General features: G+C 43.2%; 1 pseudogene; it reads left to right on the forward strand.

Annotated features, from left to right (window-relative positions):
* The window catches only part of LOC119339118, a 35,257-nt pseudogene extending 15,166 nt beyond the window's left edge, over window positions 1-20,091 (forward strand).
* The last annotated feature ends 227 nt before the right edge of the window (window positions 20,092-20,318 follow it).

A 20,318-nucleotide genomic window follows, 5' to 3' on the forward strand; every position in this document is an offset into this window, starting at 1 on the left:
GGGGCTTAGCTGCAGCCCAGTGCTCGCCTAAGTATCTGAAATCCTACCGAGTGGAGAGCAGACCTCCCACTCGGGGGCTTAGCTGCAGCTCAGTGCTCGCCTAAGTATCTGAAATCCTACCGAGTGGAGAGCAAACCTCCCACTCGGGGGCTTAGCTGCAGCCCAGTGCTCACCTAAGTATCTGAAATCCTACCGAGTGGAGAGCAGACCTCCCACTCGGAGGCTTAGCTGCAGCCCAGTGCTCGCCTAAGTATGTGAAAATCCTACCGAGTGGAGAGCAAACCTCTCACTCGGGGCCTTAGCTGCAGCCCAGTGCTCGCCTAAGTGTGTTGGGGAAGAAGTCGATTGCAATAAGCGCTTCGCTTTAACCTGCAAAAGACACCTCAAACCAAATGCAAACATATTCAACAACGAATCCAAGTTCTGATAACACCTAACAGAATCGAATGTGCTCAGGCGCTAGGCCTGTTAAGGTTTGTCGGTTACAAAACTCACTCGGCATACCGAGGCAAATTTAAAGTATCAAGCTCAGAAGTTTTTTACCCCTCCTGTGGAGGGCTGGAAGGTGCCACGAACTCGTCCAGATCAATTCCATCTGCAATCCGAGTGGCAACGGCAATGAAGGTCTCCATGAAGGATCTGAAGTCGTGCTTCTTGGTGTTAGCCACCCTAAGGGCCACCAGCTTGTTCTCTCGTGCATCCTTGCAGTGAACGCAGACCAGAGACAGAGCAACATCCGCACCGCACCTGGCCGAAGACTTCTTCCACTCCTGCACTCGACTTGGGACCTCGTTCAGTCGAGTCATCAGAGACTCGAGGTCGTTCTGGAGCGTCTCTCTTGGCCAGAGTGTTGTGTCGATGCAAGAAGTTGCGACCTTCAGCCTTGCAAGATAATCGATGACAGCAGCAACACGAGATTCAAGCCAGAGCACGTTCATGGTGACTTCATCTTTCATAGGAGAGTTGATGGGGTCCAGGTTTACTTCCAGTCGACCAGTCTCCTCTTCAAAGTTCTGACAGAATTCTGCAATCACAACCACCAAGTCAAGACAAACAGTCGGAGGTTACAATTAAAATAATTGGTTTGGTTGATACAAAGGGTTACCTTCAAGCATGAGGAACAACTTCTTAGCGAGTCCACCCAGATAAGCCTCTAGATCATTCTTCTTTCTCTTCAATTCACCGGCCTTGTCATTCAGGGTGGTCTTGTCGCTTTTCAGTCGACTGACCTCCTGGTTGGCAGCATCAAGAGCAGCTTTCAGATTGGTGTTTTCTTCTTCAAGCTTGGTCACTGAAGCCAGCTTCTCATCAGCAAGCCTGGTCTTCTCTAAAGCAGTTTTTTGCATCTCAGCCAAGTCAAGCTCTTGTTTCTTCAGGGCATCCCTCACTTTGTCTGCAAAGTTATAGTGAAGATTAAATTGGGAAGCAAGTGAGAGGCAAAGGCAATCGTCAAAGGCCTCACCAAGCATACCTTTATCTTCCTCCTTCGCCTTCGTCAAGTTCTCTTGGGCCAGTTTTAGATCGAGCTCAAGCTGAATGTGTTTGTTCTCCAACTCAGTATAACGAGCCGCAAGGTCACAGGATTTCTACGAAGAACCAATCGACAAATGTCAAAGACGATTCACTTCCGAGTGAGTAAGGAAAAATCATAACGTTTCTAAGACTACGGCCGAATGCAAACATTAGACCATAGTCTCGGGGACTACACCCAGTGGGTGCACTCAGCGTGCCCCCACTAGTTTCATCGGTTAGAGTTGACCAGTCGACCAACAAAAAAGAACGGGAGATGTTCTTCAGACTATAGTCAACTGCCCGCAGTCGACCACAGTCTCGGGGACTACACCCAGTGGGTGCACTCAGCGTGCCCCCACCGGTCTATGAATCTATTCGACCTAGACGAGTAAGAAAAAACTTAAGACATAAAGCGTATGGTCGACTGCCAGCAGTCGACCATAGCCTTGGGGACTACACCCAGTGGGTGCACTCAGCGTGCCCCCACTCATCCGGAATTTCAATCGACACACCCAGTGGGTGTAGGACAAACTCTAAGAATTGCAGAAAGAAGAGTTTGCAGATATCATATCCTAACAGAACAGGCAGTGACCGACTGACCTGAACATTACTTTGAAGAGCCGAACTGGCGTCATAGGCTGCCTGGCTAGCTTCTCGTATTGCCTTCACTTGCTCCATCATGACCCCCGCTTGGCGTATTGCTTCTCTAGCAGCGCTAGCTTGGTCTTCTGGAACGGGGTAGGTGGAGAAAAGCGAGGGTTGAGCTGCACTCGACAACGAAGGGCGAGCACTCGTCAACAGCACTGCGAAAGTTATGGTGGGTCGAGCGACATTGTCTCCCTCCGCGACCAACGTCTCGGGTGCCGGCACATCCTGAGTCGCCTTGCCAGCAGACGTTTTCTTGCTCCTCCTCGGCCGTGGTAGTTCTTCGTCGTCGTCATCAGGAAGGTGAATAACAATGTTAGATGAAACTGCAGAAAGAATCAAAATTAGGGACAATGAGTCAGTCGACTGAAAATGACATCACAAGAGTCATACCAGGCTTCGAGGTTGCGGCATCCTCCATCTCGTGGTCTTCGGCCCTCGCCGAAGTGTCGGAAGTAGTAGCGCTGCAGTTCCAAAAGTCAGTCGATTGACCCATGAGTCGACCAAAAACAGGTTCATGAAACGGGGAAAACTCAAAACTACCATTACCCTGAGATTGTGGGGATCACCATCTTCATCTTCGGCAAGACCTTCGCAGGTTTCGACGGTGCCACTCGAGATTGCTTCGGAGCCTTCTCAGTCGGCGCCGGAGAAGCCGTCCGAGGGCGCTTGGTCGACTGGGTAGCGGTCGCCACCCCCTTACCGCGCTCAGTCGCGGGGTCATGGACAAGCTTCGAGCATCTCTCCGAGCGAGGAGGCACAACTTCCTCCTCCTCCTCCTCATCTTCCTCCTCACCAGAATCGTCACCCTCGTTGTCATCGTCAGCATTCGAATCCCACTCCTCCGGGCTTTCGCCCCCACTTCCTTCCCCCTCCTCAGTCGGCGTCTGCGCCCCATTGGGCATCGAGTATAACTGAGTGGTGGCCTGTCAGATAACAAAGCAAAAGAAAGATCAATCGACCAATTTGCAGCAAAGCAGAATGGATAAAGCAAGATCACAATCGGAGATAAGTGGTCATACCGTGTCCGGCGTATAAGTACAGTCGAGTGGCGGGATCCTCCTAGCCCCTCGAGGGTTGTCCTTGTTCCCTGTGATGGTGGCCACCCACCTCTCCAGCGTGGCATCATCGACTGCTTCTGGATGGACCCGAGTGGTGTCTTCGGTACCACAGTACAACCACATCAGGTGGCCTCGGAACTAAAGCGGTTGGATGCGCCACCTAAGGAAGACTTCGAGAAGATCCATGCCCGTCACTCCGTCCCGAACGAGTTGGACCACGCGCTCCATCAACATTTTTACCTCGGCTTTCTTCTCAGGGAGCACCTTCAGAGAAGACGGTTTGTCCACTCGGTCCATGGAGAACGGAGGGAGACCGGTCGACTGCCCCGGCGTCGACTCGTTTTGGTAGTAGAACCAAGTCGACTGCCACCCTCTGACCGACTCAGGAAGGGTCATGGTCGGGAAAGTGCTCTTGTTCCTCAACTGAATCCCAAGACCCCCACACATCTGAATGACCTTGGTCCTCTCATCGTCCGGACTCGCCTTTTTCACTGTCTGCGAGCGACAGGTGAATATGTACTTGAAGAGACCCCAGTGCGGTCGACAACCCAGGAAGTTCTCGCACATGGACACAAAGGCAGCAAGATAGGCGATGGAATTGGGATTGAAATGATGGAGTTGCGCCCCAAAGAAATTCAGAAACCCTCGGAAGAAAACACTCGGCAGCAGAGAGAAACCACGATCTATGTGAGTGGCTAAGAGAACGCACTCACCCTCCTGCGGCTGCGGTTGACACTCGGACCCCGGGAGCCTCGCTAACCCGTGGGGGGTCAGTCCCTCATTGGCCAGGTCGTTGAGGTCCTTCTCAGTGATGGTCGAGCAGATCCAATCCCCTTGGACCCAACCCTTCGGCAGGCGGGACCTCGACGAAGATCCGCCCCGACTAGATGGTCTCCCCTTCGCTTGCCCCGTCGCCGTCGCCTTCTTCGCGCGCTCTAGAGCCGCCGTCTTCTCCTTCACCATTATCGCCGGCGAAGCGCTCGAGAGGTGGATAAGGCGGAGGTGGGAGCAGGTGCTGTGGGCGGAGGCAAAGAGGGAAGAGAGGAGAATGGGGAGGCACTGTTCAAAAACTCTTCCCCGACGCTTTATATAAGGGCGCTTCCGAGTGGCTGACGAGTGGGTCCGAGCAGACCTGTCACATCCCGAAACAGTCGCGCACACACGATACGTGGCGAAAAAGGCGGCACAGAAATCGAGGCGTCCATGCCTTATCCCGCCTGATTGCCACAGATCGCCCCGCTTCGCGCGCTTCCCAAATTTCAGATCCTGCAAAATCCGCTAACAACAGATCAATCTGTCAGACGATATCCTTCCCGCGATCCGTCGCTCGGAAGTTCACCAAAGTTCAAAAGTTCACTCGACAGAAGATAAGAATGGATCAAGCCGACTGAAGTAAAAGTTGACGCCAACGTCGAAAGGAAGATCGCCGATCCAAGATACGACACAAACAAAACGTAGAAAATGAGTCGGAGAAAATCATCAACTCCTTCCTCACTCGAACCTCGATCCATTCGGGGGCTAATGATGATGTTATGTACCTAGGGTAAGGTCATGGATCTATCCAGGATACCATGCCCAAGGTCATCCTTAGACGAAGCTACCTTCCAGTTGACCAAGAGAGGCTCCACTCGACCGGCTGGAAGACACTCGACCATGAAGACTCACTCGACCATCAGAAGTTCAGGATCTACTCTGCATCCAAACGGTCTGTAATTAAGTAGTCTTAATGGTCATGATGGCACTTTATGTAGGGCGTTACCAGTAACGCCAAACCTTAATGTACTTTAACCCTCTGCTAACGTGGGCTGGCTGGGGTCTTGGCGTCCCCTATATAAGCCACCCCCCTCCACTGGTAGAAGGGTTCGCACCCCTGTAACTCATATACACAGAGATCAGTCGACCGCCTCCGGGCTCCGAGACGTAGGGCTGTTACTTCCTCCGAGAAGGGCCTGAACTCGCTAAACACTCATGTGTACAACTACTCCATAGCTAGGATCTTGCCTCTCCATACCTACCCCCATTCTACTGTCAGACTTAGAACCACGACACTCGCAACCAACGCAATAAAGGGGTTGTCAATCCCTTCACGGCCAATTGCGAAAGTGAGATCTGATAGGGATAGTATGATAAGATAAATATATTTTTGGTATTTTATAATATGGATGCGAAAAGTAAATATGCAAACAAAAGTAGATTGAAAGCTTATATGATAAAAGATAGACCCGGGGGCCATAGGTTTCGCTAGTGGCTTCTCTCAAGATAGCATAAGTATTACGGTGGGTGAACAAATTACTGTCGAGCAATTGATAGAAAAGCGAATAATTATGAGATTATCTAGGCATGATCATGTATATAGGCATCACGTCCGCGACAAGTAGACCGACTCCTGCCTGCATCTACTACTATTACTCCACACATCGATCGCTATCCAGCATGCATCTAGAGTATTAAGTTCATAAGAACAGAGTAACGCATTAAGAAAGATGACATGATGTAGAGGGGTAAACTCAAGCAATATGATATAAATCCCATCTTTTTATCCTCGATGGCAACAATATAATATGTGCCTTGCAACCCTTTCTGTCACTGGGTAAGGACACCGCAAGATTGAACCCAAAGCTAAGTACTTCTCCCATGGCAAGAAAGATCAATCTAGTAGGCCAAACCAAACTGATAATTCGAAGAGACTTGCAAAGATAACTCAATCATACATAAAATAATTCAGAGGAGATTCAAATATTTCTCATAGATAAGCTTGATCATAAACCCACAATTCATCGGATCTCGACAAACACACCGCAAAAAGAGTTTACATCGAATAGATCTCCACAAGAGAGGGGGAGAACATGGTATTGAGATCCAAAAAGAGAGAAGAAGCCATATAGATAATAACTTTGGACCCGAAGGTCTGTTGTAAACTACTCACAACTCATCGGAAGGGCTATGGTATTGATGTACAAGCCCTTCGTGGTCGATTCCCCCTCCAGCGGAGTGCCGACGAAGGCTCCAAGATGGGATCTCGCGGATACAGAAGGTTATGGCGGTGGAAATTGTTTTTCGTTGGCTCCCTAGATGTTTTCGGGGTACGTAGGTATATATAGGAGGAAGAAGTATGTCGGTGGCCGCTCGAGGGGCACAGGAGACAGGGGCACGCCCAAGAGGCGTGGGTGCGCCCTTCTATGTCCTGGCCGCCTCGATTGCTTCTTGACTTGCACTCCAAGTCCTCTGGATCATGTTCGTTCCAAAAATCACGCTCCCGAAGGTTTCATTCGGTTTGGACTCTGCTTGATATTCCTTTTCTTTAAAATACTGAAATAGGCAAAAAACATCAATACGGGTTGGGCCTCCGGTTAGTAGGTTAATCCCAAAAATGATATAAATGTGTAAAATAAAGCCCATAAACATCCAAAAGGGGTAATATAATAGCATGGAACAGTCAAAAATTATAGATACGTTGGAGACGTATCACATATTGACCAACACGAGTCCTGCATCAAGAATCAGTTGTCCTACGAAAGGCCCTATCCGTCTCGTGGGGTTGCCCCGATAGGTAAGATAATAATATCAGACAAAAGCATTAGGCGTTTAATGACTACACCTCATGAATCCCCAAGGATGTGATCCATGTTACCCTACTAAACATTACTATCACTGGTGTTCGGTATAACACTTCACGGTCCCCTTGCTCCTAGCCTCACCGGTGCTCAATCTCCATGATCCTAGGTACCTGCAGGGATGAAGATCGCGGACAAGACAAGAGATACTTCACGAAAAAAATTATTTCACACATAGGAGGCGTTGTGTCAAAGACTTCCATTGATCCCTTCACCAAATACCTGGGGTTGCAAGGCTCATGCCTCACCCCATACCTTAATGAACTACTCACACATGGAGATCAAACTGCAAGAAGAAAACATTAAAGAACACATCTTGGGATTGATTGATTGTAATATGTCATACAATGGATGCCTAATACGTCTCCAACGTATCTATAATTTTTGATTGTTCCATGCTGCTATATTATCATTCTTGGATGTTTTACAATCATTGTATAGTCATTTTATATCATTTTTTGATCTCTTATAGGCATGATTGCTTATAGCCTCGTATTTCTTCTCCCATATTTGGGTTTTGTTTGGCCAACTTGATCTATTTATCTCACGATGGGAAGAGGTGCTTTGTAGTGGGTTCGATCTTACGGTGCTTGATCCCAGTGACAGAAGGGGATACGACACGTATGTATCGTTGCTACTAAGGATAGAACGATGGGGTCTATCTCTACATTGATAGATCTTGTCTACATCATGTCATCGTTCTTATTGCATTACTCTATTTCTCCATGAACTTAATACACTAGATGCATGGTGGATAGCGCTCGATGTCTGGAGTAATAGTAGTAGATGCAGGAAGGAGTCGGTCTACTAATCTTGGACGTGATGCCTATATAATGATCATTGTCTGGATATCGTCACGATTATTTGAAGTTTTATCAATTTCCCAACAATAATTGTTTTCCCACTATTTGCTATTTTTCTCGAGAGAAGCCACTAGTGAAACCTACGGCCCCCGGGTCTCTTTTCATCATATTTGCCTTTGCGATCTATTTTCCTTTGCATTTATTTTTAGATCTACTAAACCAAAAACACAAAAATACCTTGCTACAATTTATTTGTTCCGCGATCTATTTATCCTATCTAGCACTTTTACCTCATGTTATTTGCCTATCTTGAGGCGCCGTACCCGAAAGGGATTGACAACCCCTTTAACACGTCGAGTTCCGAGTATTTGTTATTTGTGTGCAGGTGTTGTTTACGTGGTGTGAGGAGGTTCTCCTACTAATTTGATAAACTTGGGCTCATCACTGAGGGAAATACCTACCATCGCTATAATGCATCATCCCTTCCTCTATGGGGAAATACCGACGTAGTTCTAGCAGACATCAAAAGGAATTTCCAGCGCCGTTGTCGGGGAGGATCTTCAACATCAATCAGGTTCCTAATCACAAATCTCATCTCCTCGCAATTTACATTATTTGCCATTTGCCTCTCATTTTCCTCTCCCCCACTTCACAAAATTTTGCCACTTTATTCGCCCTCTGTTTTGTTCGTTGTTTTCTCGTCAGATCTATTTTTGAGTGCAATCTTGTTGTGAAGTCATAATGACTCAAGAGAACACGAAGTTGTGTGATTTCTCAAATACCAACAACAATGAGTTTATTAGCACTCTGATTGCTCCTCCCGCGACTAGTGCAGAGTCTTGTGATATTAATACTACTTTGTTGAATCTTGTCATAAAAGATCAATTTGCCAGTACTCCTAACGAGGATGTCGCGTCCCATCTTAACACATTCGTGGAATTATGCGATATGCAAAAGAAAAAATATGTGTACAATGATGTTGTGAAGTTGAAATTATTTCTATTTTCTTTGAGAGATCGTGCAAAAATTTGGTTTTCTTATTTGCCTCGCAATAGTATCAATTCTTGGAACAAGTGCAAGGATGCTTTCATTACTAAGTATTTTCCTCCTGCAAAAATTATTTCCCTTAGAACCCAGATCATGAATTTCAAGCAACTTGGACATCAGCATGTTGCACAATCGTGGGGAAGGATGAAATTGATGCTAAGGAATTGCCCAACTCATGGATTAAATCTTTGGATGATCATACTAAACTTTTATGGGGGATTGAATTTTGTTTCTCATAATCTTTTAGATTCCGCTGCGGGGGTACTTTTATGGAAAGTACTTTGAGTTAAGCTACTAAATTGCTAGGCAATATTATGGCAAATTACTCGCAATGGCATACCGAAAGAGCTCCTACTAGTAAAAAAAGTCAATTCGGTAGAACAAATAAATTCTTTGAGTGAAAAAGTTGATGCCCTTATGAAGTTGGTTGCTAATAAAAGTGCTCCTATTGATTTTAATGATGTGCCTTTGTCTACTTTGATTGAGCAAAATAGTGATGCCATAGATGTGAATTTTTGTCTCGCGAAACAATTTCAATAACAATGCTTATAGAGGTAATTCTAATCCTAGGCCTTTTCCTAGTAATTCCTCTAATAACTATGGTAATTCCTATGGTAATCCGACATATAATAATAATATAAACACCTCTGATCTTGAGAGCAATATTAAAGAATTTATCAATACGCAAAAAGCTTTCAACACTTCGATAGAAGAAAAGTTGAACAAAATTGATGATTTGTCTAGAAAAATTGATAGAATTTCTCATGATCTAGAAACTCTCAAGATGAAAATGTTTGTTCCTAAAGTTGAAGAACCAAATAAAGCTTTTTATGTTTCTATGGATGAAAGTAAGAAAAGAACCGCTATTCTTAGAGCTAAAAACAGAATTTTTAGAAAGAGCATTTTCTAGTGATTACTATCATAAAAGTGATGAAGATCTTAAAATGATTAGTGTTTCTTCTATTGGTTCTTTTTTTAGTAAAATTAAGGTTGGTGAAAAAGGGACTGGATAAGAGTCAACTTTAGTTAGAAGGCGTCTCTATGTTTCGGAGGGTGAAGATCTTGTTGAAAATTTTGATAAAAGTGGGTTTGAAGAGGTCAAGACTTTAACTAGTGATGTGCCCACTATTTTGGATTACAAATACTTTAAGTATGATAGTTGCTCTTTTGTTGATTGTATTTCTTTGTTGCAATCCATGATAAGTTCAGCCCATGCTTATGAACAAAATAAAGCTTTTACTAAACATATTGTTGATGCCATGATGAAAGCTTTTGAAGAAAAGTTGGAATTAGAAGTTTCAATTCCTAGAAAATTGCATGATGAGTGGGAACCTACTATCAAAGTCAAGATTAAAAATTATGAGTGTCTTGCGTTGTGTGACTTGGGTGCTAGTGTTTCTACAATTCCAAAATCTTTATGTGATGTGCTTGGTCTGACCAATATTGAAGAATGCTCTTTAAATTTGCACTTGGCGGATTCTACTATTAAAAAGCCTATGGGAATAATTAATGATGTTCTTATTCTTGCAAATAAGAATTATGTGCCCATAGATTTTATTATTCTTGATATTAATTGCAATACGTCTTGTCCAATTATTCTTGGTAGACCGTTTCTGCGTACTATTGGTGTCGTGATTGATATGAAAGAAGGCAATATTAAATTTCAATTTCCACTGAGGAAGGGAATGTAACACTTCACTAGAGCAAGAATTATTCCACCATATGAATCAATCATGAGGGCATCTTATGGATCTAGAACCAAAGATGACAAAACTTAGATCCTACGCGTTATGCCTAGCTAGGGGCGTAAAACGATAGCGCTTGTTGGGAGGCAACCCAATGAATAAATTTTATTTTTGCTTTTTTCTGTTCTTGTGTGTTAAAACAATTATGATACTGTTATGATTGTGTTTTTTGTGTTTTAATAAGTGTTTGTGCCAAGCAAGGCCCTTGGTAAGATTTGGGTGAAAGTTGATTTGATCTTGCTCAAAAATAGAAACTTTTGCACTCATGAGTTTATTTTTGTCATTTTTAACAGAAGAGTGCTTTTGAGTTGATTCCTTTTGCAGAAGATTAATAGACAAATTTCTCACGTCCACCAATTTATTTCAGAATTCTTGGAGTTACAGAAGTATTTGAAATATTCAGATTGCTACAGACTATTCTGTTTTTGATAGATTCTGTTTTCTTTGCGTTGTGTGCTTGTTTTGATAATTCTACGGTTTTCTTTGATGAGTTTTTGCCATAGAAAAGTTGGTATACGGTAGATATAATGAAACAAGATAAGAATAGGTTTTGAATAGTACTTATAGTAGTGGCTTGTTGTCTTATACTAACGGATCTCACGAAGGTTTTGTTGAGGTTTGTGTGATTAAAGTTTTCAAGTTTTGGGTGATCTTACGATGTATGAAGGAATAAGGATTAGCAAAAGCTTGGGGATGCCCGAGGCACCCCAAGATAATATTCAAAGAAGTAGCAAGCAACTAAGCTTGGGGGATGCCCCCGAGTGGCATCCCCGCTTTCCTCTAACAACCATCGGTATTTTACTTGAAGCTATATTTGTATTCGTCACCTACTATGAATTTTGCTTGGAGCGTCTTGTATGATATGAGTCTTTGCTTGTTTCGCTTTCTGTTTTAAGTGTTGAATACTTAATGGACACACCCTTTTGAGAGAGCAAAAAATTGTGCTATGCTTGCTCCTATGCTTCACTTAAATTTTGAGAGCCATGGATTTGCTCTAGTGCTTCACTTATATCTTTTTGAGCATGGTATGCTTTGTTATTTTTGAAGAAATGCTCTCATGCTTCACTTTGATTTATTTGGGAGTTAGTAAAATTTTTAGAAATTCTCTCTTGTTTCACTTAGATTATTTTGAGAGAAAGAAAAAATTATGCTCGTGATCTTCACTTATATTTGTTTGAGCTTATCAAAAGCAACATATGAAAATAGTCCCAAAGTGATAGATATCCAAGGAGGATATAATAAAAACTTTCATGAAGATCATTGGACAAAGTAAACTTGATTCTTAGTAATGGTTTTGAGATATGATGATATGATATGTGAGTCATGTTGATGAGTAATTGTGCTTTAGTAAGAATATTGATGTTAAGGTTTGTGATTCCCTATGCAAGCACAAAAGTAAATAGTTATGCAATGAAATTTATATCCTACTTATGGTGCATTATTCAGTGTTAGTTACGCTTAATGCTTGGGTATGAGATTTTTCTCTTTTTGGTTGGTCGCTTCTCAATCTTTTTGCTAGCCTTCATTTTGCACTAAGTATGATCACTACTTGTGCATCCAAAACCCTTTAAACCACTTTTTCCTTATGAGTCCACTATACCTATCTATATGCGGTATTCTCATGCCAGCAAATTTACATGTGCCATCTCTAATTTTCAGAACAAAATTCTCTTTTGTGTGCTCTACCGCTCGCGAGGAGGTGAAGGGTGACCAATATTTTCCATGCTAGATGTCATATTCTCATGATGAGTGTTTATTCACTTGTCATTGCACGATAGTACCGCAAAGATATTAGGGATGCCCAGTCCTAAAATGAAAAATGAATTTACTTTATGTTGTCAAATAATAAATTCCTTGGAAAGTGTTGGTATGGAGGGCAACCGTGGATTAGGCTAGCCATGGAAAGTGAAAGTAATGGTGGAAAAAGGAATAAACTTTATTTTCTGTTTGGGAACCGCCTATGATGTATCTAGCATGCAAAGTGTTGGGGTCCCTAAGTCGTTTCCGTTGGTGGGAAAAGTATGCCTCTCAAAATTATTTTTATCTCTCAATTTAAGCTTTGAGCTCTGGCACCTCTACAAATCCCTACTTCCCTCCGCGAAGGGCCTTTCTTTCACTTATGCAATTTTTATTTTTGAATTTGAGTCTCCATCTTCTCTTATAAAGCACCAACTAAGGGGCACTATGATTGTATTCGAGCATTGGGTGTAGCTAATATTCGAGTGTGTTTCATGTATGGATCAATGATTGCTTGTTGGTTGCTTTAGTGTTGATATTTTGAAAGACATGGTTACTTGTTGGTTGCTCGAGTATTAAAGTCTTCACGTCAAAACTAGACTATTGCTTTCAATCATATAAAAGTCCATATGTCCATGCTATAAAGAAAAGAAATGTGATAAACATGTTAGGAAGCATTCCACATCAAAAATTCTGTTTTTATCATTTACCTACTCGAGGACGAGCAGGAATTAAGCTTGGGGATGCTGATACGTCTCCGACGTATCTATATTTTTTGATTGTTCCATGCTGCTATATTATCAATCTTGGATATTTTACAATCATTTTATAGTCATTTTATATCATTTTTTGGTACTAACGTATTGACATAGTGCACAGTGCTAGTTGTTGTTTTCTGCATGTTTTTTACATCGCAGGAAATCAATATCAAACGGGGTCCAAATGCAATGAAACTTCTTGAGGATTTTTTTGGGGCCAAAAGACATCTAGTGGGCCAAGGAAGCACCTGGGGGAGCCTCGAGGGGGGCAGCACCCACCAGGGCGCGCCAGGAGGCCCAGGCTCGCCCTGGTGGGTTTTGCCCACCTTGGGTGCCCCTTGAACCGCCTCTTTGCCCTATAAATACCCCAATATTCCAGAAACCCTAGGGGAGTCGCCAAAAATCAATTCCAAACGTCGTAGAGTTCAGAACCACCAGATCCAATCTAGACACATCACGGAGGGGTTCACCACTTCCATTGGTGCCTCTTTGATGATGCGTGAGTAGTTCTTTGTGGACCTACGGGTCCGTAGTTAGTAGCTAGATGGCTTCCTCTCTCTCTCTCTCTTGATTATCAATACAATGGTCTCTTGGAGATCCATATGATGTAAGCCTTTTTGCGGTGTGTTTGTTGGGATCCGATGAACTTTGAGTTTATGATCAGATATATGTTTTTATCCATGAAAGTTATTTGAGCCTTCTTTGATCTCCTATATGCATCATTACTTATAGCCTCGGATTTCTTCTCCGATATTTGGGTTATGTTTGGCCAACTTGATCTATTTATCTCGCAATGGGAAGAGGTGCTTTGTAGTGGGTTCGATCTTATGGTGCTTGATCCGAGTGACAGAAGGGGAAACAACATGTATGTATTGTTGCTACTAAGGATAAAACGATGGGGTCTATCTCTACATAGATAGATCTTGTCTACATCATGTCATCCTTCTTATTGCATTACTCTGTTTCTCCATGAACTTAATACACTAGATGCATCCTGGATAGCGGTCGATGTGTGGAGTAATAGTAGTAGATGTAGGCAGGAGTCAGACTACTAATCTTGGACGTGATGCCTATATAATGATCATTGCCTGGATATCGTCATGATTATTTGAAGTTCTATCACTTTCCCAACAGTAATTGTTTTCCCACCATTTGCTATTTTTCTCGAGAGAAGCCACTAGTGAAACCTACGGCCCCGGGTCTCTTTTTATCATATTTACCTTTGCGATCTATTTTCCTTTGCATTTATTTTCAGATCTATTAAACCAAAAACACAAAAAATACCTTGCTGCAATTTATTTGTTCCACGATCTATTTATCCTATCTAGCACTTTTACCTCAGGTTATTTGCCTATCTTGAGGCGTCGTACCCGAAAGGGATTGACAACCTCTTTAACACGGTGGGTTGCGAGTATTTGTTATTTGTGTGCAGGTGTTGTTCACGTGGTGTGAGGAGGTTCTCCTACTGGTTCGATAACCTTGGTCTCATCACTGAGGGAAATACCTATCATCGCTATACTGCATCATCCCTTCCTCTTTGGGTAAACACTGATGTAGTTCAGACATCAATGCCTTGTACGATGCACGATTACAAGTATTAACTAGATGAGATAGCACTATGGTGGTGGAGATGGCTATGGAGATGATAATGGCTGCGGCTAGGGTTTGTGGATGACAATGATGATGAACAGGTTCTGGCTGTGCTCGACGCTCCTCTCTCTCTCATTTCGTTGACATTTCGACGGGGTCCCCTTTATAAAAGTTCTTTAGGTGGATGACCTGCCTTGGTTTCCACACCAAATGAACACTCATGCGAGCGTGTGCGGTCGCATGGAATGTCATCTTTGGCTCTCGCAGCCTTATGACGCCTCTTGGTGACTTCTTTCTTCTCCATTTCCCTTCATTTCCTTTCTCGCACGTGATTTCTTCCCTTTTTAGCCCATTTCCTGTGGAAAATATATCAAAGAGAGGATTTGTGGAATCCTTTGCATTCATTAGTCATTAGTGGCAATATCGAAGCACATATTTCTCTTTTAATGAAATCACTCGGTTTAGGCAAGGTTGAAATGAGCGTAAAAATATCACTCATCAAAGTTCAACTGGCTTTGCTATGTGGTACAATTACCCCGAAAGCCATGGGGATAAGTGGAGAGAGTTTGGCCGGAGCACAGTTTCTCAGACCAATGCAAGCCCACATCCAGTTCTAATACATGGTACCAAGTCCATCTGGGGTCGTACAACGAGAGCCCGCGGTACTATAATGAGAACCTATCATACAAATGCAAGGTGCTGCCTACAAAGAGCAAAGCACTTGATTTTCATCAACCTAAGGAGGGAGAAAACTAGTCTTATTGAAGCAACAGGCAAGATTGTCATCAACCTGGAGAGCGATGATATGCATAAAGACACCAGGACAACATGCGAGCTGCAGTTACTCCGTAGAAAGACAAAATGGACGAGGTGGACACCACAGTTACTCTGCCGAAAGACACCATGGACGGGGCGCATGCCACAGTTACTCCGTGATACGTCTCCAACGTATCTATAAATTTTTATTGTTCCATGCAATTATATTATCATTCTTGGATGTTTTACAATCATTTTATAGTCATTTTATATCATTTTTTGGTACTAACCTATTGACATAGTGTCCAGTGCTAGTTACTGTTTTCTGCATGTTTTTTACATCACAGGAAATCAATATCAAACGGAGTTCAAACGCAACAAAACTCCTGGAGGATTTTTTTTGGGCCAGAAGACATCCAGTGGGCCAAGGAAGCACCTGGGGGTGGCTCGAGGGGAGCAGCACCCACCAGGGCGTGCCAGGAGGCCCAGGCGCGCCCTGGTGGGTTGTGCCAACCTCGGGTGCCCCCTGAACCGCCTCTTTGCTATATAAATACCCCAATATTCCAGAAACCCTAGGGGAGTCGGCGAAAATCAATTCCAGCCGCCACAGAGTCTAGAACCACCAGATCCAATCTAGACACCGTCATGGAGGGGTTCACCACTTCCATTGGTACCTCTCCGATGATGCGTGAGTAGTTCTTTCTAGACCTACGGGTCCGTAGTTTGTAGCTAGATGGCTTCCTCTCTCTCTCTCTCTCTCTCTCTCTCTCTCTCTCTCTCTCTCGATTATCAATACAATGGTCTCTTGAAGATCCATATGATGTAAGTCTTTTTGTGGTGTGTTTGTTGGGATCCGATGAACTTTGAGTGTATGATCAGATCTATGTTTTTATCCATGAAAGTTATTTGAGTCTTCTTTGATCTCTTATATGCATGATTGCTAATAGTCTCGTATTTATTATCCGGTATTTGGCTTTTGTTTGGCCAACTTGATCTATTTATCTTGCAATGGGAAGAGGTTCTTTGTAGTGGGTACGGTCTTACGGTGCTTGATCCTAGTGACAGAAGGGGAACCGACATGTATGTATCATTGCTACTAAGGATAACAAGATGAGATCTATATCTCCGCAATAGATAAATGGATCTCGTCTACATCATGCCATCGTTCTTATTGCATTACTCTATTTTCTCATGAACTGAATACAGTATATGCATGCTGGATAGTGGTCGATGTGTGGAGTAATAGTAGTAGATGCAGGCAGGAGTCGGTCTACTAATCTTGGACGTGATGCCTATATAATGATCATTTCCTGGATATCGTCATGATTATTTGAAGTTCTATCAATTGCCCAACAGTAATTGTTTCCCCACCATTTGCTATTTTTCTCGGGAGAAGCCACTAGTGAAACCTACGGCCCCCGGGTCTCTTTTTATCATATTTTCCTTTGCGATCTATATTCCCTTGCATTTATTTCTAGATCTATTAAACCAAAAATACAAAAATACCTTGCTGCAATTTATCCTATCTACCACTTTACCTCACGTTATTTCCCTATCTTGAGGCGTCGTTGATATGGCCGAACTGATGTTAGCGTTGATGATCGCAAAATAGTACCGCATGTCAGTGGGTTAGAGGAATTATTTTCTATTAAAATAAAACAGGACATTGTTTTGTTTGATTTTTGCGCCAACGAGAAGGAAGAGAAGTCTCTGGACGTGCATGTATTAAAGGAGAGTAATTACATGCAAGGTGAAGAGGTAAATCAAGACGTGACATCTACATGCAACATTGATCAAGCAAGGTCTGGCAAGGAAACAGAAACACTCTCCAAATTTTGGAAAGATAATGGAGCCTACGTACATACATGGGAGTATAGGATCTGTGATCTATTTGACCCAGCCAATAAAATCAAAGAAAGGAATTTGTTTTTATTCTTGCCACTTCCACGTAAAAAGAAGGTCCCTCAATCTGGCAAGACTTGGAGGTTGCTAGTACGTGATTTGCTTTCATTAAAGGATACGGACTGGGGTCCACCTCAGATTATCATATATGCCGAGATGTAAAAGGCAGTTTAATTAGAGATAAGAGTTTGACTTGTTTACGTACACAAGTTTTACTGTTTGTCGGTCAAGTTAAAAGGGTCGGCTATACTAGTATAAATAGCCATAGTACGGTCAATGTAAAGGAGGTTATTTGATAAAATAGACACGATGTGTTTTCATGGGTAAGCACCCGTATCAAGTTTTAGAGGAATCTTTAGAAAACCTCTGTGTTGTGATTTCTTTGTAGAAATTGTTTTTGCGCGTGAGTATCATCATCGAGATTGATTTTCTCGTGCTGGGCCGTAAGGTTCAAACCCTCTATTTTTCGTGCATATCGCGTGCACGGGTGAGAGGCTACTGCTGCTGAAGGTGGAGTGTCGTGAAAGGTCGGGCCGCAACAACAGACCGGATCTCGCCAACGGGGTTCGGTCTACATCAAGTGGTATTCAGAGCAAAGGCTGTTCACGACACAATATTTTTCTTCGAGTTACTATTGAAGTTTTTTATCATGAGAAAAGATTGTAGCTCGCAAATGATGATGGCGGTCGAGAAGGATCCCTTGCGTTCCTTGTCTTGGTACCAATGCTTTACGCGTGTGCGCGTCGGGCCGACGAGTTGTGCAACATTGATGAATTGCTACTCTAGTATGAATATGGTGAGTCAGACTATGGTTGATGCTTTGAACTTGTCATTGATTGAACATCCAGAACCGTATGAGCTTTGGTGGAAGGACAAGTTTGTCAAGATCATGCATCGCGTTGAGGTACGGTTTATTCTATGTGGATATGACGATATGGTCATGTGTGATGTGCTTCCTACGCACATACATACATGTTCAATACTGCTAGGAAAACCATGGACAGATAAAAGACAGTTGACATATCATTCGGTTGGCGAATTTTCTTTTGTTCGTGGAGGACAATACATAGCACTTGATTCGTACACATTGGAGAAGTATATGGCTGATCGCAAGAAGCGGGACATTGCTCAAGCTGCATCTGAAGTAAAGAAGAAGAAGGTTGAAGTCGTTGAAAATTTTCCAAGCATCGTTCAAACTGCAAATACAAATATTGTTGAAGACATAGATTCGAAACCGAGGATGGTTTCGTTTCAAGGAGGAGAGGATGATATGGCCGCAACTGATGTTAGCGTTGATGATCGCAAAATAGTACCGCATGTCAGTGGGTTAGAGGAATTATTTTCTATTAAAATAAAACAGGACATTGTTTTGTTTGATCTTTGCGCCAACGAGAAGGAAGAGAAGTCTCTGGACGTGCATGTATTAAAGGAGAGTAATTACATGCAAGGTGAAGAGGTAAATCAAGACGTGACATCTACATACAACATTGATCAAGCAAGGTCTGGCAAGGAAACAGAAACACTCTCCAAATTTTGGAAAGCTAATGGAGCGTACGTACATACATGGGAGTATAGGATCTGTGATCTATTTGACCCAGCCAATAAAATCAAAGAAAGGAATTTGTTTTTATTCTTGCCACTTCCACGTAAAAAGAAGGTCCCTCAATCTGGCAAGACTTGGAGGTTGCTAGTACGTGATTTGCTTTCATTAAAGGATACGGGCTGGGGTCCACCTCTGATTATCATATATGCCGAGATGTAAAAGGCAGTTTAATTAGAGATAAGAGTTTGACTTGTTTACGTACACTAGTTTTATTGTTTGTCGGTCAAGTTAAAAGGGTCGGCTATACTAGTATAAATAGCCATAGTACGGTCAATGTAAAGGAGGTTATTTGATAAAATAGACACGATGTGTTTTCAGGGGTAAACACCCGTATCAAGTTTTAGAGGGATCTTTAGAAAACCTCTGTGTTGCGATTTCTTTGTAGAAATTGTTTTTGCGCGCGAGTATCATCATCGAGATTGATTTTCTCGTGCTGGGCCGTAAGGTTCAAACCCTCTATTTTTCGTGCATATCGCGTGCACGGGTGAGAGGCTACTGCTGCTGAAGGTGGAGTGTCGTGAAAGGTCGGGCCGCAACAACAGACCGGATCTCGCCAACGGGGTTCGGTCTACATCAGTCGTACCCGGAAGGGATTGACAACCCCTTTAACACGTCGAGTTGCGAGTATTTGTTATTTGTGTGCACATGTTGTTTATGTGGTGTGAGGAGGTTCTCCTACTAGTTCGATAACCTTGGTCTCATCACTGAGGGAAATACCTACCGTTGCTATACTGCATCTTCCCTTCCTCTTTAGGGAAATACCGACATAGTTCTAGCAGACATCACTCCGCATGAAGTAAATGAGGTGCCTACTGTAGCCATGGGTGATGGTTATCTGGTGGATCTAGCAGGTAATGCCCTGCTTGACGGTATAGAAAACTACCACCCCGCTGGAGAGAATGTGCAGTCTAAGCCTTTCAATGACTAGGATTGCGAAGAGGTGTGGAAATTCTAGACGAACCAGATGGGACAGGGCAGGAGTAGCAACGCCTTGAACTAGTGGATCAGCTCCAGGTAGACGGCATTTCACCAGAGGAACTGCTCTAGGAAGACAAAGCCTGGAACCAGGCACTTCAACAGGCAAACCCAGCAAACGACGTCAAGGACGCACCCATGTCTTAAGAACCCGCCGCTGGAGACGCCCCAGTGTATGATCTCCCAAACCAGTCCAATGTCACTGACAACATGTGCTGGCTTTGGAGCACCCAGTTTGCAGGCAATGACTATGACATGCCTTTCTCGGCCCGCCAGAAGAGGGGCAACTGAAGAACAATTTTATCTTAATAATAATAAGACTAGGGAAAAGTATAAGCAATAAGGGTTCCTGACGATAAATCCCTAGGAGATATATATGGGAGTGCTGCTGATGCTCAAACATGTTTCCAATGCTCTATGCCATTTTGTTAAACCCATTCGCTAATTGGTCGTGTTATGACATATATAAGCTTCCACACTTTTACATATTATATCTTTCTCTGTGATGCCTCATGACCTGATAATTTTGTATGTTTGTTAGTTCTATCTAGTCTAGGGATTTTATTCTTA

This window comes from Triticum dicoccoides, chromosome 7B (assembly GCF_002162155.2).
Source record: "Triticum dicoccoides isolate Atlit2015 ecotype Zavitan chromosome 7B, WEW_v2.0, whole genome shotgun sequence".
Lineage (NCBI taxonomy): Eukaryota > Viridiplantae > Streptophyta > Magnoliopsida > Poales > Poaceae > Triticum > Triticum dicoccoides.